This window comes from Saccopteryx bilineata, chromosome 1 (assembly GCF_036850765.1).
Source record: "Saccopteryx bilineata isolate mSacBil1 chromosome 1, mSacBil1_pri_phased_curated, whole genome shotgun sequence".
NCBI classification, from domain to species: Eukaryota; Metazoa; Chordata; class Mammalia; order Chiroptera; family Emballonuridae; genus Saccopteryx; species Saccopteryx bilineata.
Window position 1 is genome coordinate 23636883 of NC_089490.1, and position 24778 is coordinate 23661660.

Genomic DNA, 24778 nt, shown 5'->3' on the forward strand with positions numbered 1-24778 from the left:
ACATATTTGATGGATTTAAAGCTATTGTAATTTTGCTATTAATGCTTAAATTGTCTATCTTTGGCAGCTGAGAGTCTAATCAGTTTGGTTCCTGTGTCTTTTTGACAGAATCCTAGTCATCTTTGAGGGCTACTTCACTTTCTGGCATGACAAGGTGTTCTTGGCCCTGGCCAGAGGCTCAGTGGATAGAGCATTGGCTGGGTGTATGGACGTCTCAGGTTTGAATCCCGGTAAGGGCACACATGAGAAGCGACCATCTGCTTCTTACCCTTCTCTCTCCCCTTTCTCTACCTCTTCCCCTCCCACAGTCAGTGGCTTGATTGGTTTGAGCATGGCCCCGGGTTCTGAGGATAGCTCCACTGCAGTGCATCAGCCTTAGGTGCTTTTAAAAATAGCTCAGTACTCAGCACCGGCCCTAGATGGGGTTGCTGGGTGAATCTCAGTCAGGGTGCATGCGGGAGTCTCCCCTCCTCTCACCTAAAAAAATAAAGAAAGATGTTCCAGACTCACGTTGTCCATTTCTTTTTCCAGATAAGGAATCAGTCATTTCTCCAATGAGCCCCAGTTCCACTTAGCAAGTATTTCAACATGTTTTCATATCCTAATTTATATACACTGCCCACAAAAATTAGGGGAGATTTTATCACTTCATATTCATTTTGAAACCTCCCCTAATTTTTGGGAGCAGTATACTTACATATATTGAGAGATGCGCTTTGTACTGGGTTGGTTATTGTTTATAAACCTATTAGTGGACAGAGCTAGGAAGTATGGAATATATATTTTTAAGATAGCGCACATCATGAGTTGGGACTGATAATTCCAATGCAATCGATAAACAGGAATACTGTGTTTTTTGATGAAGTTCATGTGTCTTACACCTGCATCCTCTTTCTTCGATATCAAATATCTCGGTCCTTACCGACAACATAATTACTCACTCGCCTTATCCCATACGATATGCCCAGCAGCCTCAAAATCACATTACTAATAAAACCAGGAACATTTTAAGATAGTTTTCCAGTTTTGTTTTCTTTTTGGACCTTTGGGTATAGCCCGCACAGGGGGTACGGATGTTGGTGCAGTCATTTGGCCTACGTTCTCTATTCCATCAACTGGATGCCAAGTTAGGTTCATTGGTTTCTACAACGTTTATTTTCGGAAACATTTACTTTTAAAGATACATTTGTTTCTAAAAACGTTTCTAAATTTGTTTACCTCTTTTCAAAAGTAAGATCTTTTGATTCATAAGGATTGCCCTTCCCGTTTAAATTTAATTTTGTTTTATGATTATGAAAAATATTACATGGCTCAAAAATCAAAACCAATCTGCAAAGAAATCTATCTTCTCTTCCTGCATCCTGCACTCCACGCCCTGCCGACCTTTTAGACACATTTCTATTATTTTGTCTTTACTGTTTATCGATTCTATCATTTAAAAAAAAAACACTAACAAATATCTATGCATATTATATTCTCTCTCTTTCTTAGGCAAATGAGAGCATACACTGCACACTTTTCTGTCTTGCTTTATTGCTATAAAAGACATGACCCTAGAGAGCAGTCCATCGTCATAGGTAGGAATATTCATATTCCTTAACAACTGTCTGGTTTGACTATGTGGATTTACTAAGTTTGTTCCACTAGAGCCCCACGGGTGGGGGCTTGTTTCCAGTCTTTGGCTATTAAGCAGGGCTGCAGCTGATAGGCTTTGCTCATGCCTTCTCACAGTTCGCCATTGTATCTTTGGGACAGATCCTACAAGTGGAACTCCTGAGTTAAAAGGCAAATGTCTCTGTAATTTTGCTAGATCCGGCCAAAGTCTCCTCCATAGAGGGTGTACTATTTTGCTTCCCCACCAGCAATTTATGAGAAAGAGTGTTTCCCCAGCGTGCGCAGCAGGATGTGCTGGACACCTGCCCACCTGGTGGGTGTCCTTATCTCAGTCGAACTCTAATTTGCATCCCTTATTGTGACACATTTAAGGATCTTTCTTTTTTCTTTCTTTTTTTTTTTTCCTCCTTCTTTCCCAAGTGATAGGAGGGGAAATAGAGAGACAGAATCCTGCATGCGCCCCCATCAACCCCTGTCTGGGGCTGATACTCTGCCTGTCTTGGGCCATGCTCCCAACCAAGCTATTTTTAGCACCTGAGGCCAAGGCTTCACAGAGCCATCTTCAGCACCTGGGGCCAATACACTTATACCAATCGAGCCATGGCTGCAGGAGGGGAAGGGAGAGAGAGAAGGGAGAGGGGGAAGGATGGAGAAGCAGATGGTTGCTTCTCTTGTGTGCCATGACTGGGAATCAAACCTGGGACATCCACATGTTGGGCCAACGCTCTACCAGTGAGCCAACAAGCCCAGGGCCTTAAGGATCTTTCTATATGTAATTTTTTTCTCCAGTTAAGATTCTGTGTCTGACTTGAGCAAGGAAAAGTCCTAAACACACATCAATATTCCTCAGTGAATTTTAGCTGGCACTAACCCAGCTATGAGCAAGGTGGATCATTTGTTCATTCGGTCAGAGCCATCTGCCTTTCTCCTGTGATACCTTGCTTAGGTCTGGTCATCACATGCAACACACTCTCACCTTAGGGGTCATGCAGCTGGTGCTCCCTTGCTTGGAATGCCATTTCCCCGATCTCAGCAGGGCTCACTTCTCTACAGCATTCAGGTCTCGGCTCCAACTCCCTGCCCACCAAAGCCGGCCCCGGTCAACCCATCTGAGTAGCACTCTTCTCATGATCTCCTTGTCCTGTTTTATTTTTCTTCAAAGCACTTACACTAACCAATGCTATATATTTATTTGTGTAGTTTCTATCTATCTCTCCCATGGGAGTGCAAGCTGTAGGTGGGCAGGACACCTCTACCTCGTTCACCGTGGTGTCCTGCTCAGGGGAAGCTCAGTGAAGTGTCCTGCGGCAATGGCTCCCTGAATGAGTGAAATCCTTTTGCTCCGGGGACAGGGACCAGAAATAAGTCTATCAAATGGGTCCCTGTAAAGGAGAGTGGACCTGGGAAGGGAGGGTGAGCAAATAGAGGTGCCTCAGGTCACTGGGCGATGGGGATAGGGAGGCGGGGGCGGGGGAGGTCCAGGGGACGTGAGAAGGACTCTGGAAGGGGAGGAGGAGGGACACAAAATGCAAACTGCCCCCGTCTGCACCAGCTCCATGCTAGGTGGCAGCTGTGATGCCCTTGGTCAGACTCAGGAACCATCCTCAGTCCATCACTGCCCAGAGAGCCTGCTGAGGCCCCAAGGGTATCTTACGGCTGGTCCCTGAGGACCACTGCAAAAAATCCACTGTCACTTCTTTGCCTCACCCTCTTCCCCAGTTCCCAGGGTTTTCTCCGCCTTGACCCATCCTTTAGGAATACATACATACTCCCCTTCTCACCCTCTGCATCTGAACTGGATAGTGCCTTTTATACCCGCCATGCTATGCCCAAGAAACTGACACACTTGAAGAATGACAGAAATGAATATAAGTAGGGTATTTGCTTAGCACTCCTGTCTGGTGGGCATCAAATTCTCTGGGAATGGTTCCTCATCTTCCCATCTTGGATTCATCTGAGGGTGGCCCTGACCAGGCCAAGCCAGTTTCCGTAGGATTTTCCAAACTACAACTGGATCAAAAGCGCCAGTCCCCTGTGGTGTCAGAAGCTTGGGACTGTTGCTGGCCAAGTTTTTTTTTTTTAATCATAAAACCAAATTCAGACATAAACAGGAAGTAAAAGGCAAAAAAGGAAGTCTTGCAAGCACTGGAGTCCTCTTCTCCAGTTGTTTCTGAGACCCAGGGTCACCCTATTGTTCCACGGGTCTCTTATTCAATTCTTCCCTTGGTTATGTTAAATATTCCAGCATTAAAGCAACCAATGCCTCCCTTCCTTCTGCCCCATGCTAATTCAGATGTTGTTGTCATCATCACTAACAGCCAGAAACGTCCTGGTTAACACACACACACACTGCCACCACCAACACCAACACCAACACCAGATTAAATAACAAGGGACAATAAAGTAGAAGTCATTCATCAGCAGCCACACATTCAGGTGTCCAAATTGTCCCATCGAGATGCTCTCCTCCCCTCAATTAGACTTGAGTTGAGGGGCTGGCACCGTCCTAAACCTCCTTCCCGAGAAGACAGCAGAGTCCCAGGGTAGATTTCTGCAAAAAATAAACCGTCCTCACAGAGCCGTCTTCCCATGGGCACTCCCTCCACCCTACTCGCTGCCCTCTGGGTTTTAGCGCTAGCTCACTAGCTTTTGGCCACCTGCTTTGGAAGTCTATATATTGATCTGGTAGATAACTTTATTTTGAATGTCTCATTTACTCCTGCATCCTGGTCTTAGTCGAAACTTAGAATTTAATGTCTGGTTACCCTATCATTTACTTGGGGCTAATCTTGGGAAGTCATCCTGCAAAAATCCATTAGCAGTGTGCTACTTAAACTTCACGAGGGGTCCCACTTAGAGCTAAGGCAGTACTGTGCCCAAGGTGAGAGAGCTGAGAAGTGGCGGAGCTAGGTTAACCCCCAATGGCTGGCCTCCAAAGTGGAGCTCTTAACTTCTCTGCTATATACAGACTCGGATGTTCTGAAGGAGAGAACATAAACACGGAATTTTAGTAGTGGTGTCAGGCTGGCTTGGAAAGTAACAAAGACAGGAGCAAAGGGAACTGCAATCTCAGAGGAACTGTAGAAAGGTAGAAAAGGACTGCCTTTTTGATAGAATTATCTAAGCCAGTGGCTGTGAGGGACCAAATGAGGCAATGAGCAACGCCGGAGACATTGTAGTGATATAAGATATAAGAGAGAGCTCCGTGACCACCCTGGGCAGGGCAAGAAGAGGTTGTTCAGGGGCAGGGAGGGACCTATGGCACAGTTAAGGTTTCAAAGTCTTATCTCCACGGAGAAGATGGTGCCAGTGACAAGGATGGGTTCCTTAAAGTCACAGTGGTAGTCAGCCTGATCCCTCCCGCCCACTAGGGGGCGTTCCAGCTTTCATGGTGGGCGGTAGCGGGGCAACCAAAGTATAAATAAAAATATAGATTTAACTATAGTAAGTTGTTTTATAAAGATTTATTCTGCCAAACTTAGCGAAAATCTGACATAAAGTACTTGGTAAGTCATTATTATTATATGCTTTAACTTGCTGTAACTCTGCTTTATAAATTTTATAAAGTAAAGTTACTTCCCTACTTTATAAATCATCATTACTGTGGAACTGGTGGGTGGTTATAAAATTTTACTACTAACAGAGATATAAAAGTGGGCAGTAGGTATAAAAAGGTTGACTACCCCTGCTTAAAGAGATAAAAGATCTCCCCTACCAGCAAAATCAAGAAAGCCTTAAAGAGGGACAAATATAAGGTGACAGAGGATGCTTTGATTTGGGGCGATGGGTATACAACATGATCGACTGTCTAAATGACGTGGAGATATTTACCCAAAATCTATGCACTCTTGTTAATCAATGTCACCCTGTTAAATTTAATTTTCTAAACAAACAAACAAATAAATAAATAAATGGAAAGCCTCAAAGCAAGAGGAGGGCATTTGAAAAGCAGACAGGTAGAGTGAGATGAATCAAGGTCTTAACAAGCAAGAGGTCTGTTAAGGACCAGTGACCAGCCCACTTAGCTGGGATGTGAAGCTGAGCAGGGCAATGGTGAGTTACAAGATCAGAGAGGAGAGTTGGGGCCACAGAGATAAAAACTTTGAGGGCCAGTCTGAATCTAACAAAAGCTTATGGGAACAAAACTGCTTTTGGTTGAACTGGAGTGGAGAGGGGTTGTACATGTTGGTAATTCCAAAGGCAGTGAGGGGCTGGAATGTAGAGATGCAGTAGTGATACGAGGAAAGGGACGATTATGAGAAACACCATAGAGGGAGGACGTTCAGGATTTAACAATGAACTGGCTCTCAAGGTAGTGGTCAGAATGGAGAGGAGAGCAGGTTGCAGAAATGAAGGCAGGGAGGGCAGGAGGAGAGGAGACTCGAAGTTCTAAGCCTGGGTAGATAGAGCTAACTTGAGGTGTAATAGCTGAGTTACGTAGGTGACAAGAGCAAACGGTGATGAGTTTTACACATACATGACAGTGAGAGACGCATGTCCACACTCATTCATTTCAATCTTTAGCTATTCTTTTTAACCTTCACATAAGTAAAACAAAAGCAAAAAATAAAAAAATAAAAAGGGTGAGGGCAAAAACTGAGATCAAGACTTACAGTGGTAACAGGTAGTAGTCTTTGCAGGTATTAATTAGAGATGGATATTGTTGCAAAGCTGTTATAGTTCTGACTATTCAGGACTCTACAAATGATTTCTCTTCACCCTCTCCCATTCTCTCAGGCTAAAACCTACATACAGCATGGGAAAAAGCACATCAAATCTATGCATTATGGTCCTTCTACACAACTATTTTTACTCTCTTTTAGAAAGGTTTGAAATGTAAATATATGAAAGTATTTGATGAGTCTTAATCTTTATTTGAAATTTTAGAGTTATGGCACACAAAAGAAAATACTTCTAGGAAAGCGACTGCACCACGTTTGGACCTGAACTTCCAATCTTCCCACCGAGCCTGCTAGTCTCTGCATGCTCCCTGCGTTAATGGTGGCGCCATCTTCCACCCAGCCACCTGGCATCACAGCCTCATTTGTCTCTGACTCCTGCCATCAGCAGTCCATCACTTGACTAGGGTGCAGGGCTGCCTGGTGCTGAGGACCGTGAGGTAGTCAAAGGGCCCTCCGAAGCTCAGTGTCATTCTAAAAGGAGTACCTCAGTTCGCCATAAGGATGGGGCATTGGAGAAGCTTTTCTCAAGGAAGGACCATGCTTCTGAATGTGAAGAGGTAGACGGTAAACAGGTAGGGAGATGATATTCTAAGAGTAGGCAGGAGCACGGGATGATGTGTTGAGGTGTGAGAGACTGTGAGTAGACCAGTATTGCAGAAATTCCCAAGTAGCGTTAGGGATTAGGGGTTGAAGCCATGGAAATGCAGCTAGAGTTTTGGGCAAGGGCTTGTGAGTAAGGGGAGGAATTTAAATTTTGTCCCATAGGAAGAAAGGACCAGAAGGATATAACCAGAGAATCTTGACTCTCTCTGCCTCTACATTCCCTGCTATTTAATCCAACCTGCAATCAATCTGTGGCCAGAGAGCCCTTTCTACTAAGGAAATATTATCACATTCCTGGCCTGAAGAGTGGAGAATCAAGTTGGTACCAAGTATGGGATAAAGATTACACAGCAGGTCCTCAAAAAACATCATTTCATTCAGTTGTTTCACTAGAACATTGATGAGGAAAAAAGAAATCGATTCCCGGCCCGAGGCCAATGTCTGCGTGGAGTCTGCCTGGTTTCCCCACGTCTGTGAGGGTTCTCACTGGGCACTCCGGTTCCTTCCCCGACCAAAGACATGCATGGGACATGAACTGCATGTCCACATGGCCTCAGTCTGAGTGAGTGTGGGTGGGTGTGACGTGCCCTGCGACGGGAGGCCGTCCTGTACAGGGCGGGTGCCTACCTGGTGCCCACCTGGTGGCCTGAGCTCTGGCCACCATGAACTCCAACTGCAATAGGCTGGTTGGAACAGAATTACCTTACTTGTTTTTATTTCTCTCTCCGAAATGTATTAACAGCTCACAAGTTATTTTAATGTTTAACATTAGAAGTGTTTGGGGTCTTCCTTTAGAAATTTGGTGATGTTTTTGTGATTAGAAATACTATGCCATAGGAGGAACATGACTCTTGCTTATATCAGTTAGCCCGTGGTAAAACTGGTTTCGATATATGTCGTTTTGCTTAATGTCACAGTTACCAAGGACTTATTGACGAAGTTAAGTGAGGACTTAACTATAGTAAGGAGATGTTAGAAACCCAACAGGCAAGCAGAACTCTGAGAGCTTGTGCTGAGAATTTCTCATGCTGTCTTAGTGGAAGGCCAGCCTCCTCCACTAAAATAATGCATATGACTTCCATATACATGATGCACATAAATTCATTAGAGCACTTGCCCTGCTGTGTGGTTTAAATGCTTTCTTGTATCCTCAGCACCTTAGCATGTTGCCTGGCATAAAGCAAGTAATGAAGGTCATGTTAGATACATGAATGAAGGAATGCAAGAGTGAAAGGCAAGACAAGCTAATGCCATCCTCACTTCTTCTCATGAATAGGGTTATTTCTGGGGGATTCTATTCTAGTAGCAGCTCCACTAGCTTCAGCCCTTGGTGTGTGGCATGAAGTCACCTACCCCACTGTCCCACTCCTTACCTCCTCAGCTTTAAGAGCCCTGGAGGCTTACATGGAGACTATAGCCGTGAAGCCGCCAGTGTAAGTATGTGTATAGAGATGGCTGACAGTCCGCCGAAGGCTGTGCTCCTTCCACAGTATCAATCCGTCTCGGGAAAGCGGTTTCCCATCAGGACTACGGTTTCCAGTCTGAGAGTGACCCTGAGCCTGCGTTCTGGCCAGTGGAGGGGGAACAGGCTTGGCCATAGGCGCTCCCTGCAGGACCTTCACTCTCTTCTCCACACTGATCTCTGCCGCCAAGTGTTGACGACGGCAAGGCCTCTGTCGGCCGAGGTCTCTCGGAGGGACTGTGTGGAGCACACTCCTGGTTCCTTCCTCCTCCCCATCACATTGTCAATGGGGCAAGCCCCGGGGACTTCGGGGCCCAGCTGGTACAGCAGACAGAACAGCGGTGGGACTCAAATAATTTAACAACCGGTTCTCTGCCTTAATGACTGTTTTAAGTATTAAAAAATGATATACTGAAAGGTAGTTTATATTTCATGCATTTAATACTTAAATAAGAACAATAAAAGAGGTACACAAAACTAGATCGTTATAAGAAAGAATTTTAAAATATTAATGAAAAATATTAAATAATACCTGACTAAAAAAAACCCAATAAAACTGTTATTTAAGATACTTCCATATTGCTTCTTGATTGGCCTCCTCATTTGCAATATTTTCCAACTATGGACAGAATGTACATGACTATGGGCACTTAGAATACGCTGTTGCACAGATGAACACTAAAAAGAGTAAGGAACGTAAATTTGTGATTCCCATGTTGGGCGGCTGCCCAGGCTCCCACTTTATTATTTTTTTTATTTTTTATTTTTTTCTGTATTTTTCTGAAGCCAGAAACGGGGAGAGACAAACAGACTCCCGCATGCGCCGACCGGGATCCACCCGGCACGCCCACCAGGGGGCGACGCTCTGTCCACCAGGGGGCGATGCTCTGCCCCTCCAGGGGGTCGCTCTGTTGCGACCAGAGCCACTCTAGCGCCTGGGGCAGAGGCCGAGGAGCCATCCCCAGCGCCCGGGCCATCTTTGCTCCAGTGGAGCCTCAGCTGCGGGAGGGGAAGAGAGAGACAGAGAGGAAGGAGAGGGGGAGGGGTGGAGAAGCAGATGGGTGCTTCTCCTGTGTGCCTTGGCCAGGAATCAAACCCGGGACTTCTGCACGCCAGGCCGACGCTCTACCACTGAGCCAACTGGCCAGGGCCGGCTCCCACTTTAGAGAGAACCCTGATGACAAGTGCCATTGTCACAACCGGTTCACCAAACTCCACAAAAAAATAGGTATTGGTTCTGCCAAACTGGTGACACCGGCTGAATCCCACCACTAAGACAGCATTCCCTTAATAAAAGCAGCACGCACGTGTACCTGTGTGTTTGAGGATGTCTTCACTGAGTGCAAGATCCAACCTTACACAGACTAAATACTAAATGGAGATAGAACCAGGTGAGGATTTAATCCCTGAATGTGGAACTCTTGCATTTTCCATTGAATTTGAACGTCTTAAATCAGCAAACCAGCAGGCAGTCATGTTGTTGTCTGACGTGGATAGAATGGTTAGAATGTAGCGAGATAGACACCAAAGGACCAAAGGAGAAAATGCTCCAGAGAAACGAGCTGGGGGGGGGGGGGGGGGCAACGAGGTAAAATGGATAAGATCAGAAAAGATTTTCTGGGGGAAGGTCATAATTTTTTAAATGGTTGATTCAGTAAAAGCCACTCATTATGACTTGTGAGATTTTAAATAAATAAATAGACAAATAAATAAATAATGAGGATTACATGTAAGTGACCTATGTTAGAAATATGTTCCGCTCACGTTACCAGATCTCACCAGGCGGCAGACTGCCATCACCCTGTACTTTATGACCACCTACCTAAAAGTGGCAGGTAAGGACACCCAGTGTTTAATCTCTATTTCTAACCATTGTAGAACGAAAGAAGGCATCTAAAAAAAAGCAAATAGTCTTTTATTATCCATGTATCCTTTCATTTGTCTTCCCTTTTCAAGAAACGTTTGTGGTAAGTCCAAAAGCTAGAACAGAGGAAGTTAAAAGGAAGAGGTAAGAAGCCTCATGGGAATGCTCACAAGGGCAGTTTCTGGCATAAGATGTCAGTCTGATTAGACACAGTCATACCACCTAGACTGGGGTTTGGGATGGGGGTGTCTACTGAGCCTGTCAATACCTTTGGAAATTTACAAAACTTTGAGAAATCACATTCTTTCTTGGATGAAGACATTTTTTTTTGAGTGTTTCCACAGAGTTGGAGTGTTAAGAGTAGAAAAAACAAGAAGCTGTCTATGGATGACCGGCACTAGGACCATGGGAGCAAGGGGCGTGGAGATTTCAAGTAACTTTTCAGGGTAGCCCGACTAGTTCATCAGAACAGGTGAGGAGAAAGTCTTAGGGAAAATACTCAACAAAATAAATATTGTGCTTTCGGGTGGGGTTTCTTTGTGTTGTGTTTTGGGGACACCTGGGATGGAAGGCAAGGTGGAAAAGGGAAGCCTTCAGTAAGCATGGCTCTGGAATATGCATTAAAACTTTTTTTGTTATTGTTATTTTTGGTAGAATATAAATGGAGTTCTCAATTCTGTTAATAACAATGTAACTCAGAATAGTTTTTTTTTTTTCTGGAATGCAAAAGCCTTTTTTTTTTTTTTTTTGCATTTTTCTGAAGCTGGAAACAGGGAGAGACAGTCAGACAGACTCCCACATGCGCCTGACCGGGATCCACCCGGCACGCCCACCAGGGGGCGACGCTCTGTCCACCAGGGGGCGATGCTCTGCCCATCCTGGGCGTCGCCATGTTGCGACCAGAGCCACTCTAGCGCCTGGGGCAGAGGCCACAGAGCCATCCCCAGCGCCCGGGCCATCTTTGCTCCAATGGAGCCTTGGCTGCGGGAGGGGAAGAGAGAGACAGAGAGGAAAGCGCGGCGGAGGGGTGGAGAAGCAAATGGGCGCTTCTCCTATGTGCCCTGGCCGGGAATCGAACCCGGGTCCTCCGCACGCTAGGCCGACGCTCTACCGCTGAGCCAACCGGCCAGGGCCGCAAAAGCCTTTTAAAAGATAAGTACAGCTTGCAGAGACTTTCACTTACAGTTGAATATATCATAGAAAGTTGTAGGAAACCATTGTGCCACTCTCAAAAACAAGAAGCCACTCACACTACACAACCACAGATTTTTAAAACCCCTTTAGAAAGTTGACAAAAAAGAAATCTAAATAAACTAAATTCCATAAAGCAATGAGCCATCCTCATGAGAAAAGAAATACCTGTCTGCTTCCATCTTTTGAGTAACAGTGGGAGAAAGAAGAGTTTACGGAACAGGTATAAGGAGGAGCCAGATGAACACCTAGTCAACTTTTAGATTTCCATGTGGGCTAGAATCCCGGATTAGAATCCCATAAAGAACCAGAGAGCAAGTCTGTAAAGCCAATACTTTATCCAGACAAAAACTAAAATAAAGCTCTGTGGGACAATAGAAAGTATTATAATATATATACATATAATAAGAGTCTCAAATTTGGAAGAGAGAATAATGCAGAAGAAATATTCAACTAGATAATGGCCAAAAGTTTCTCCAAATTGATTAAAGATGTCAAAGCATAAATCCAAGAAGCTCATTAAATTCCAAGAGACATCATAAACTCCTAAAATTTTAAATTAAAGAAAACATATTAAAAGCAGTAATAGGATAAAGACATACCACATACAGAAAAAATAACAATAAAAATGGTGACTGACTTATGAGAAGCAATGGTAGCCATAACACAACATAACAACATATTTAAAGTAAAGAAAGAAAAATAGTAAACCATCAACCTAAATTTAGATATACAGCAAAAAAAAAAAAACAAACAAAAAAACAAAAAAAGACTTTCTACCTAGCTGTGGTCAGGTAGAGCATTGCCTGGTGTGTGGATGTCCTGGATTCAAATCCCAGTCTGGGCACACAGGAGAAGTGCCCATCTGCTTCTCCACCCCTCCCCGTCTTGCTTCTCTCTTTCTTTTTCTCTCTCTTCCTCTCCTGCAGCCATGGCTCGATTGGAGCGAGTTGGAATCGGGTGTTGAGGATGGCTCCATGGCCTCTGACTCAGGTGCTAAGAAGAGCTTGGTTGTGAGCAACAGAGCAATGACCCAGATGGGCAGAGCATCACTCCCTAGTTGGCTTGCCAGAAGGATCCCTGTTGAGACGCATGTGGGAGTCTGTCTCTCTGCCTCACCTCCTCCCACTGAATTTAAAAAAAAGAAAGAAAAAATGACTTTCAAATATGAAAGGAGATCCTTATCTGTGCTTGTGAGAACGTAAAATAATGCAACCACTTTGGAAAACAGTTTTAGAGTTTCTTTTCTCTCCCTTTTTCTTTAGTTTTGTAGTTTCTTAAAAAGCTAAACATAAAATTAAGAGATGACCCAGAAATTCCACTCCAAGATATCTACCCCAAAGAAATAAAGACAGGTTGACACAAGACTTGTGTGCATGTGTTCATAGCAGCATTATTATAATAACCAGATATTGAAAACAACATAAATGTTCACCAGCCAGTAAATGGATAATCAAAATGTAGTATACTTATAAAATAAAATATTTACTATTTATCAATAAAAATAAGCTATTGACATATTGTAACATAGTTAAATCTCACAAACACTATGCTAAAAGAAACAAAAGGCTATATATTGTATAATTCCATTTGTATAAAATGTCCATAAAAGTAAATCAGTGGCTGCCTGCACCTGTGGGTGAACAAGGAAGTGGTTTATAAAAGTGCATTAAGGACATTTTTTGGGGGGACAGCAATATTTTAAAACTGGATTGTGGTCCTGGTTGCACAATTCGGTAAGTTTACTAGTAATCGTGAACTGTACACTTAAAATGGGCGAAGTTTACTTTATGTAATTTATTTCTCCATAAGGCTGTTTAACAATATAAAGGCAAAATAAAAAACACAGAAGTATAAAAGAATCTAAATACTGCCTATCTGAACTACTAGAAAAGACTAAACAAAATAATCTTTCTCCGAGAGGGAAATAACCCCTAGTGGAAACTCTGATAGGCAGAAATGAATCAACAACACTAGAAGGGGTGAATTCACGGCACATTATTCTTCTTATTATACTTATTTTAAAATTCATTAAAAGGCTATTAAGTATTTAAAGTAAAATAACCATAACAAACTGTGGGGTTTACAGTGTATTTAGAAGTCAAGTATATGACAATAATAGCAAAAAGACTGGGTAGGTAAAAAGGAAATTAAACTGTTGTGATGATCTCTGTGAAGTAATACAATATTAGTGGAAAGTAGGATGTGATATGTTAAAGATGAATATTATAGCTGTTAAGCTAGAGCAATTATTATAAACAGTATGAGGAGGACTAGCTAAAAGGTACACAGAAGAGAATCAAATGGAATACCAAAAAAATAATAATTGTTTATTCAAGAGAAGGCAGAAAAGAGGAACAGAGAAACATAAACCAGATGGAACAAACAAACATTAAATGCCAAGATGGTAGACTTAAATGAAAACATATTGATAATTACTTTAAATGTAAATGAATTGTAAACACTTTAATTATCAGACTAGATAAAAAGGAAGAAAGCAAGAATCAATCTTTCTCTGTCTCTCTCTCTCTCCCTATATATATCCCATTTTAAATGTAAAGACACAGGCTGGTTAAAAGTAAAAGATCAGAAAATATAAACCATGCAAACACAAAGCATAATAAAACATCTATATTAGTATCACATATAGGAGACTTTAGAACAAAGAGAATGACCAGAGATAAGAATATATATTTTATCATTTCAAAATCAGGATGATGTAACAATCCTAGATGCGGATGCACTTAATAACAAAAGTTCAAAACACGGAAGCAAAATATGAGGAACTACAGGGAGAAATACAGATTCACAATCTCAGCTGAATATTTTTTTTAAAGATTTGTAACCTTTATTTTTTTTAGATTTTATTTATTCATTATAGAGAGGGGAGAGAGAGAGAGAGAAGGGGGGAGGAGCAGGAAGCTTTAACTCCCATATGTGCCTCGACCAGACCAGGCAAGCCCAGGGTTTTGAACCAGCAACCTCAGTGTTTCCAGGTTGACGCTTTATCCACTGCGCCACCACAGGTCAGGCTCAGCTGAATATTTTAACACCTCCCTCTTGGAAACTGACAGAAAAAAAAATTTTTAAATCTCAGTAAAGATAAAGAATATTTGTACAACTCTGCAAACCACTTTGACCTAATTGACATTTATAGAACACTGTACCCAACTGCAAAATACACAATCTTTTCAGATGTGCATAGAACATTCCCCATGACAGACCATATGCTAGACCGTTAAAAAGTCTCAATAAATTGGAAAGGACCAAAATCACATAGATCAGAGTTTCTCAAAACCTCCCTCCAAGTCCATGGAGTCCCTGAGACCCTTTAAGGAGATCCATAGGTCAAAATGTATGGTAATATATTTAGAAATCTCTTTAAAAAATCATTGGAGACATAAACGAATATTGAAGTGCAAGAGTTTTCTTTTTCCGTCCTGTGTTTTGTTTTTCAATGGACTTTTATTGGGGGTGACACTGGTTAACAAAGTGATACAGGCTTCAGGAGCCCAATTCTACAACACATCATCTGTACACCGTACTGTGTTCACCTCCCCAAGTCAAGTCTCCCTCCATCACCATGTACCACCCCATACTTCCCTCCCCCTCCCCTCTACCCTGGCAATCTCCACACTGTTCTCCATGTTCATGAGTTGTTGTTGTTTTTGTCCTTTTTTGCTCTATCCCTCCATCTCCTCACCAAAGCCTCTCCTCCTGACAGCGGCCAGCCTGCTCTTTATCTATGCGTTTGTCTCTGTTTTGCTTATTAGTTCATTTTGTTCATTAGATTCCACATGGAAGTGAAATCACATAATGTTTGTCTTTCCCTGATTGTCTTATCTGACTTAGCCTAACGATCTCCAGGTCAATCCACGCTGTCGCAAAAGGTAAGGTTTCCTTCCTTTTCTTATGGCCGCAGAGTATTCCCATTGTGTAAACGTACCACAGCTTTTTGATCCACTCATCTGCTGATGGGCACCCGAAACAAATGAACATGAGAACACAACCACCCAAACTCTATGGGACACAGTGAAAGCAGTCCTACGAGGGAAATTTATAGCATTACCTATTAGGGACTAGTTAAATAAACTATGATAAGTATAGGGTGAGACATAGGTCTATTAAAATTATGTTCTCAAAGGAATTGATGCTATAGGAAAGACATAAGTAAAAAAAAATGTACTCTGACCCCATTTTTATATGTAACGTATATACATAGAAAATTCTGAAAACAAATGCACAAAAATATGAGCAGTGCTTAATGTGGAATTGAAAGGATTGCCAATAATGTTTGTTCTATTTTTCCTTTTGCTGTATTTCCTAAATCATCTGCAATGTAAGTTTGTCACTTTAACAATAGGAAAAGAATCCAGTCTGTTGTTCAAAAATTGTTTTTTGAATAATGCAACACCATAATTTGCAGAATGATATTTCTCTAAAGAACCTTTGGAATTCATTAGTCCTATGCCTCCATTTTAGAGATGAGGAAATTGGATTCCCCTTTCTGGGTGGGAACATATTATGTACTCAGGTCAGACATTAAGGTAGTGATTGAATCAAGTCTAGAATCAAGTCTGGGTCCTTCTCCTCCTGATACCCCGCCTTTCACGTTAGGTCATCATGGAAAGGAAATGGCATTGTTATCAGATGTACAAAAATCCTTCAGACTTAATCATTGCTCTCCAGCCTGTGAGCCCAGGAGATTTATTCTGATTTAAGCCAAGAATTCAAATGTCATGTGTTTGAAGTTATGCTTAAAAGTATATACTATTAACAATCTCAACAAAAATGTAAGGTATAAATACATATTTTATCAGGAGATGGGTATTTCCTATGTGAATTTTAATAATATATTTCCATTTCCATGTTATCTATAGTCCAATTCACTAAAACCGCAAATTAAGGCCATCAATTAAAACCAGAATTACCAACTGCATAAAGAGATTAATGGTCTTTTAAATAATTCTGGCAAAAAAATAAATAAATAAAACCAATCATTGTCCAAAGTACCCAGGTTTCACTCAATGGAAGGTTGGTTCAGCTTAAAGATCATTCTCACATCCAAAATCGGGGTTGACTTACTAGGAAATATCTGTAAATAAAAACTACTCAAGGAACAAAAGACATATTTCTTTCTCAGCATATTAATGAGTATAGTATATCAAATCTGTGTGAGAATAAATGAGCAAGACCTATTATTGCTCACAATTTGGAGAAGATGGCTTGTCTGTAAGACCAGAGCAGAATACAGCATTGTGATTTAAATCAAAGCATCCATCATTTTCAACCACAAAGACCAGATTTCCAGCCCTGGCACATCTAGTAAAACACCTGAAATAATGTTCGTGTCACTTTCTGTGTTGAGAATATTAAACGGCCATTTTGTGATGGATCAGAGGTAGCCGGTGTGAGTGCTTTTTAATTTCGTATTTCTAATAAGGAGGGAAAAAACTCCACACCAACAGCAAGATTAACAGGTCAGATCACATCTTCCATGATTTGAGTGGATAAAAGAAGCTAATGCATGTGTCTTTTGTCCTGAAATAGTCAGAAAGTGAATTAAGAATCCTAGACAACAGCCAACTTTCCCTTTGTGGTGCAGGAAACATCTGTTGGGGCAACGAGTTCTGGAACCCCTTCCTACTCCAAGGCCATTTTGAAGGGCTCCCTGCATCCCCACCATTGTGGAGCCCCACTCCCAGCCCTTCACGCACCCACAGAGCGTCTTCTTGTGATATCTGATCTTGCCTGCATGCGCCCTTACCATACTGTCAACATCAGCTCCAAAGCACCCTGGCCTGGGCGTCTGAGTTCCGGTTCCTGCTTGGGTTTTACTCCCAGCTGTTGGGTGGACGAGGGAAAGTCATTTCCTATCTCTGGGCTTTCTTTTACTCAGCTGTCAGATGAGCAGACCTGGTCAGGCAGGTGTAGGGACTTGGAGTACTATGCTGAGAAAGATCCTGAGGCTGGCTGTTTCCAGACCTCCAGGAAAGAAAACTCAATTAACAATGCCTTCCAGTGACACAGGGGAGAGCAGTGACAATAAAACCTCCGAGTCGGAAGTGCATGCTAGTACATGACAGCTCAGTGAGACATTTTCCTCAAATTATTTTCACTATTCTTTCTGCCTGGCTATCAGTAACCGAGGACGCTCCATTGCACACCCTCAAATTGTTTGCATCTGCCGTTAGGTGTGTTGACGCTGCGCTTTTTGACCATTACAAAGGCAAATATGATGGACCTTATTTCATAACAGAAACTTCAGTCAGAACGTGAGCCATTTCTCCCAAAGCGTACAGCAAATCCCGAACAAATGTCAAAACTTAGGGACAATTTATTCACAAATAAACACCTTATATTCACTTGTTGCTCAGCTTTTATTGTGCATTTGCTATGTGCCAAGTGCTAGGAGAGTCGCTATCAAGGAGAGAAAAAGGGGAGAGAACACAATAACTTCTGTCTAAGGAGTTTTAAATCCAGTGGGTGAGACAGATGTACACAGATGATGTAAGTTGATACACGAATGTTCATCTCAGAGAAAGACAGCACCGCACACCCTGGAGTCTGCCTTCATTCCTCTCTTCCTTTCTCATCCACGTCCAATCCATATGCACATCCTGTTGGCCAAACTGTCAAAGTCCACCTCAAACCTGACCGTTCTTGCCTCTTCCACCCATGGTTCAAGCCATCATCTTCTCTCACCAGGAGTCTCCTGACTGGTCTCCTGGCTTTCCCTCTGGCTTTACAGTCTATGTCCACACAGAAGCCAGAATGATCTACCTTTAAAAAAGCCAGTCAACTCACGACATTCCCTATTCTCACCTCCTAACGACTTCCTATTATACTGAAAACGAGATCCAAAATCCTCATTCTGGTCTATAAACACCTATCTCATCTGGTCTATGTGTTGGGACCAAATATAAACAGGGTATTTTGCAATTTGGATATATCTTGGGGACAGAGGTGCTGGGCCAACCCCCCCCCCACACACACACACACACCTCACCTGCCTAGTTAACAAAGAGCTACACGGATTCTCCCTCGTCCCATCCATGTTTTCTGGAAGAGGCTGGAAGCTAGTTTCTTTCTTTTTTTTTTTTTTTGATTTTTCTGAAGCTGGAAATGGGGATAGACAGACAGACTCCCGCATGCGCCCGACCGGGATCCACCCGGCACGCCCACCAAGGGGCGACGCTCTGCCCACCAGGGGGCGATGCTCTGCCCCTCCAGGGCATCACTCTGTTGCGACCAGAGCCACTCCAGCACCTGGGGCAGAGGCCAAGGAGCCATCCCCAGCGCCCGGGCCATCTTTGCTCCAATGGAGCCTCGCTGCTGGAGGGGAAGAGAGAGACAGAGAGGAAGGGGGGGGGAGGGGTGGAGAAGCAGATGAGCGCTTCTCCTGTGTGCCCTGGCCAGGAATCGAACCCGGGACTTCTGCACGCCAGGCCGACGCTCTACTGCTGAGCCAACCGGCCAGGGCGGAAGCTAGTTTTTTTTTTTTTTTAATGATTTTTTTTAAATTTTTATTTTATTTATTCATTTTAGAGAGGAGAGAGAGGGGGAGAGAGAGAGAGACACAGAGAGAGAGGAGAGAGAGACAGGGGGGAGGAGCTGGAAGCATCAACTCCCTTATGTGCCTTGACCAGGCAAGCCCAGGGTTTGGAACCAGCGACCTCAGCATTTCCAGGTCGACGCTTTATCCACTGCGCCACCACAGGTCAGGCGGAAGCTAGTTTCTTATTGGTGTAAACTTAGATTTGAATGGTATGGTGGGGGTTGTCTTGGAAACAATTGAATTGCTAATGGCCACGTTTTTTCCCTGAATCAAGATGGATGTGCTTCTGCGGGCTGCCACTGCATTGGCTTAGGAACAGCATAGAGACTGTTCGCCGTGCCGTCCTCCCGAATCCATCTGTATGTATATGTCTTTAAGTGTCTGTCTATCATTTATTCAATTTCATACCTTTTCCCGTTCGAGACCCAGGAATAGACTCATCACAGCTGGACCATGAGAGTCATGGGCCAAACTTGACCTGGTTTTCCACTGCTGTCCTCCTCCTTTCCCAAGTTCCCAACATCAAGATGTTCTTGCTGCTGCTTTGACCCAGCAAGCACACTCCTGCCCCAGGGCCTCTGGACTCCTGTTGCTTTGGTTGGAAACTTCTTCCCCTAGACCTTCACATGACTCTCTCCTTTACTTCATTCAGGTCTGATTTCAAATGTCACCTCTTCAAGGTGGCCTGTCCTTACCATTTCTGTCTAAAATAGCACCTGCCCATTCCCTAACACCGTACCCTGCTCTATTTTCCCCAATAGCACTTATTACCACCTTCCTAACAGGTCATACGTTTGTTCACTTTTTTATTGGTTTCTCTATGAAAATGCAAGCTCTGTAAGAGCAGGAACGCTGGTGCTCACAAAGTCACTGTTGTATCCCCAGCATCTACAATAGGGTGTGGCTCTTCAATGAATGTTTATTACATGAATGAATGGATGAATGAATGAAAGAAAGTAGGACAGAGCTAGAAACTGGAGAAAAACTGATCTTGAACAACACCAAGGAATACTGCGTTTGAACATGTGTGCATACTTCTGAATTCTCTGCTGGAGCAATGGCTGATATGAAAAGACTGGGCTCAGTTTGTGAGCAGGTGAGCACGTGAGCACGTGAGCAGGCTGGACAGAGGTGTCTCGGGTGTGGCTGAGATGGAGGCGGCTGTCTCTTGCTGAAGGCAGGTCCCCCTGGGTCTGGGGCACAGAAAACCTCCTGCTGCGGAGTGAGAGGGGAGCAAGGGATCCCACACATAGAGCTTTTGAAGTGAGCCATTTGGTATAAATTCCATTATTTCTTGGCATTTGGGTCTAGATCCCCAAAATAGGAATGGCAAAACTGATCTAATTTTTCACATGCTGAGCAAAGCTGTGGGGGAACACAACCCCTGTTGAGGATTTACAGGAGTCACTGCTGCGCCAGGAACGGAGTTGAGCGGCTCCCATTTCTGCAAACAGCAATTACTCTGAAATTCGCAGGCACTGCATGCATCAACGACATAACAGAAGATTCTACTCCCTTCAGAGTAAAATACTGCAATGGAGTCTTTATGTAGCAAGCACTAGAAAAGCCTTCTTAACAGCAGGGCTGTGAGAGGAACCCACGAAGCACGGCCCGAGAGTCCATGCACTTATTCCACGCTGCCTCTCGTGAGAGTGCCGGCTAACCTGACCTTGGGCGGGTCATCCACTCTGTGCCTCAGTTTCCGGTGGAGAGCAACAGTATCACCTCTTACAGTTAGTTGTGTGAGGCTCCAATGAGTTAACTCATGACATATGGCCAGAAAGGGGTCTGGCACCCGGTAAGCATCTCCTATTGTTATTATATCTGTAGGATCAGTTCCTAGCAGTCGAATTACCAGATCAAATACAGACGCTTCAGAGTCCCCTTCTCTGGTAAGTGGGACCAGGATTATAACCGAGCTGTGTTTGGCTTCCAGACTCTTGTTCTTATACCCCTGCTAGCTATTGTCAGCTGGTTCCAGGGCTAGCCCCTTTCTGGCAACTGACAATCCTCAGTCAAAGCTTTCTGTCCCCTTTCAGGCATTCTTGGTGATATCTGAGTTTTTAATTCGGCACGTATCCCATTGATATAATCTAGCAGTCCAGTCAAAATGGTTCAGCCCGGACCACGTCTTGCTATGGCAGAGTGCTGCAATCAGCAAGGGCAGCTCGTAGGGCAGCTCGTGCGGCTGCTGCTGCATTTTGGTTCTCGTCTGAGATTCCTTAGCAGGGATTTGAAGGCAGCCGTGTCCTTGAACGTCTCTCACATACCCATGCTCCGCGCTCTGAGAGGCTTTATCTTCTCCCTGCAGCTCTCACAAGATACAAGGGTGAGAAATTGAATCGCTTCCCTAGTAAACAGCACACACCGCCAAGCTGGCAAAACAGGCCAGCTCACGGACAGGAAAACAAGTGATTCAGTGGGACCTGGATAATAAATACCCCTGGCAATGATGGATGAACAAACTAAATCCACCTGCGTGCAGACAAGATGGTCCAGGGAGTTGATGGGGCAGATTGTTTTCGTTTATTTTTATAATTAGGGTGGGGTGGGTAGGTAGCCAGGAAATTGAGAGGGGTGACATTTTTCTGCGGCTGCGGGTCCTGCAGACCTCCTTTTTCATGTCCTCGGGGACTCGGTGAACTTGGAGTGTTCTTTGTTCTTTATCTCCTCCCTCTATTTAATGCTGGCTTCTAGACAGAGGCAGACAAACTTAGCATTTTATGCTGTAAATAAACGACTCTTACCTTTAAAATAATGTCACCTGTCTCAGGCTCTAGTTGGATGTCACTAATCCTGCTCTCCTCCCCCAAGTAAGCAAAAACCATGGGCATAAAGGCGAACATTAAGGTCCACCTGGAAGGAATTCTCCAGTGGGGGGAGGAAATTCTGGAGCAGGCTCCTACTGGGTTCTCTGAAAGCACAGAAGTGAGCAAATCCTGCTGTCTTAATCCAGCTGATGCACAATAAGCAATACGTTCCAATGACTTTACAAAGGTCACACAGCTTGAAATAAAAAATGATGGATCAATGGATGGAAAAAGAGGAGGAAGTGATTATCTGTACCTAAATCTCTGAGAATGGCCCCTTTCCTTCCTCCCATCACCTCCTCCTCCTCTTCCTTCTCCTCTTCCTTCTCCTCCTCTTCCTCCTCCTCCCTCTCCTCCTCCTCCTCTTCCTTCTCCTCCTCCTCCTCCTCCTTCTCCTCCTCCTCCTCCCTCTCTTCCTCCTCCTCTTCCACCTCCTCCTCCTCCCTCTCCTCCTCCTCCTCCTCTTCCTTCTCCTCCTCCTTCTCTTCCTTCTCCTCCTCCTCCTCCTCCTTCCCCTCCTCCTCCTCCTCCCCCTTCTCCTCCTCTTCCTCCTCCCCTTCTTCCTCCTCCTCCTCTTCTTCCCCCTTCTCCTCCTCCTCTTCCTCCTCCTCCTCTTCCTTCTCCTCCTCCTCCTCTTCCCTCTCCTCCTCCCTCTCCTCCTCCTCTTCCTTCTCTTCTTCCTCCTCCCTCTCCTCCTCCTCCTCTTCCTCCTCCTCCTCCTTCTCCTCCTCCTCCTCCTCCTTCTCCTCCTCCTCCTTCTCCTCCTCCTCTTCCTCCTCCTCCTCCTTCTCCTTCTCCTCCTCCTCCCTCTCCTCCTCTCCGGCTGGATCCCAGGGGCCTGGGCCCAGAGCAGCAGAGTCTCACAGTCTGGGTCCAGAGCCTCCATCAGCCTCACCCCTTGGCTAAAGCATGCAAGGGTCCACCACAGTCTACCCAGGGCCTTCAGCAGGCCTCGCTGAGCTCCTGTAAATGCCATTCCAAATCTGAGTGTCTCCCTAAAATATGAGCTAGAAGAATATTCTCAAATCTCTGACTCACACATTCTTTGTGCTCCATAACTTCATGGACCTCATCCAAATAAAATTCCCCTGGGAGATCTAGGCTTGGGGCCAGAACAGGAAATTGTCCGGGTAACATGGGGACACGGAGTAACTGGGAAGGAGCAGGGGAAAAAGAGGGTCTCTGTCGCTGAAAACAAGAAGACACAGGAGAGTCGTCTGAGGAGGCCTCCAAAGACAAGAGGCTCCCATTGTACATGTAAACTTTCTGCCGTAAGCTGCCTCTTGGAGGAGGCATTCTGAAAGGCCAGGACAGACCAGCAGGTGCAGCCGGTGCAGCCGGAGGTGACAGCAGGGACAATCTGACGAGTCTTGCACAGAAAACCCTCAGTACCTAAACCACAGACACTATAGCAGGGTTCTCCATTATCTTGAGGAAAGTTTCATCCCAAATAGAGGGCAATCTCCTGGGTTTGTGATCTGACCCAGGTTCGACTTAAAGCTTGTTATGGTTATAAATGTCCCTATTTACGCTTCCAATTAACACCCAAGAGTAGACACTAGGATAAGATGTGGTTTATTCATTATGACCACTGCTTAGCCAACAAATACCCATTGCAACTCTTTTTTAAAGAGAAAAAGTATGGAAACATGCCCAGGACAGTGTTTAATTTCCTACTCAGCAGAAAAGGAAACACTGATTTATTTACAAAGAATAACAGATAAATTCCCATTTATCATGCACTGGAAGCCTTACCCCTTGCCGGAAGCGCGCCATACTCCCCCACAGCCTCTCCGGGGTCTTCCTGCACTTGAAGCATGATAAATGAGAATTTTATATTCATGACTACATACACAAGTTTTCTGGGGTTTTGTTTTGTTTTGTTTTTACCACGCTACTGACTTGAAAAGTACAATTGTGTCTACAAATAACATTTTCAAAACCCATAGACTTTTCTTCTCATTCCCCATACGGACTTTAACTCTGGGTGTCCTAAACCCTGGCTTACTTTCTCAGGTATTGTAGACATCTTCTGTTTGACATAGGATCCCAACCAGGATATATTTTATACAAGATGAAGTGCACTTTGCCAGCTGTTAAGCTTGCTTTCAAATGTCAGTCATTTTATCCAGCAGTCTGTTACGAAAAGTTTTAAGTGTTTAGGATGTATATGTATGAGTGTGGTTGAAATTGTCACACACGCATATTTATATGTATATTATGTGTGTGCATGTGTGTAGAGTGTGTGTGTGTGTGTGTGTGTGTGTAGAGTCAGTTTTATGGTTGGAAGAAACCATAAATGGCACTCAGTGTAGAAGTTTTCAACCATAGCAATTAGGTAAAATCACCTGGAGACTTTTTTTTAAAGATTTTATTTATTCATTATAGAGAGGGGAGAGGGGGGAGGAGCAGGAAGCATCAACTCCCATATGTGCCTTGACCAGGCAAGCCCAGGGTTTTTTTTTTTAATTTTTTTAAAAATTTATTCATTTTTAGAAAGGAGAAAGAGAGGGAGAGAGAGAGACAGAGAGGAGAGAGAGACAGAGAGAGAGAGAAGCGGGGAGGAGCTGGAAGCATCAACTCCCATATGTGCCTTGACCAGGCAAGCCCAGGGTTTCGAACCGGCGACCTCAGCACTTCCAGGTCGACGCTTTATCCACTGCGCCACCACAGGTCAGACTTGGAGACTTTTTCAAAGTCCTGATCCTCCAACTAGTGAAATCTACATAAGGTCTATGGTCTCCTAGTCAACATTAGGATTCCAACGTCAATTTCTTGGCTTTGCTGTTGGACTATAGTTAGGTGAGATGTCACCACTGGGGGGAGTTGGGTGGAAGGTACAGGGGACACTGTATATTCTCTGCAAATTCCTGTGAGTCTATAATTATTTCAAAATAAAAAAATTTAAAATGTCTATGCACAGGCCCTGTGCTGGACCAATTAAACCAGAAGGTCTGGGGGTAGGACCCTGGAATCAGTCTCTTTTAAGGCTCC

General features: G+C 44.0%; 1 protein-coding gene across 2 annotated transcripts in view; it reads right to left on the minus strand.

Moving 5' to 3' along the window:
• The window catches only part of RCAN2 (regulator of calcineurin 2), a 259366-nt gene that overhangs the window by 105112 nt on the left and 129476 nt on the right, over positions 1-24778 (minus strand). The gene's annotated exons all lie outside the window — the stretch shown is intronic.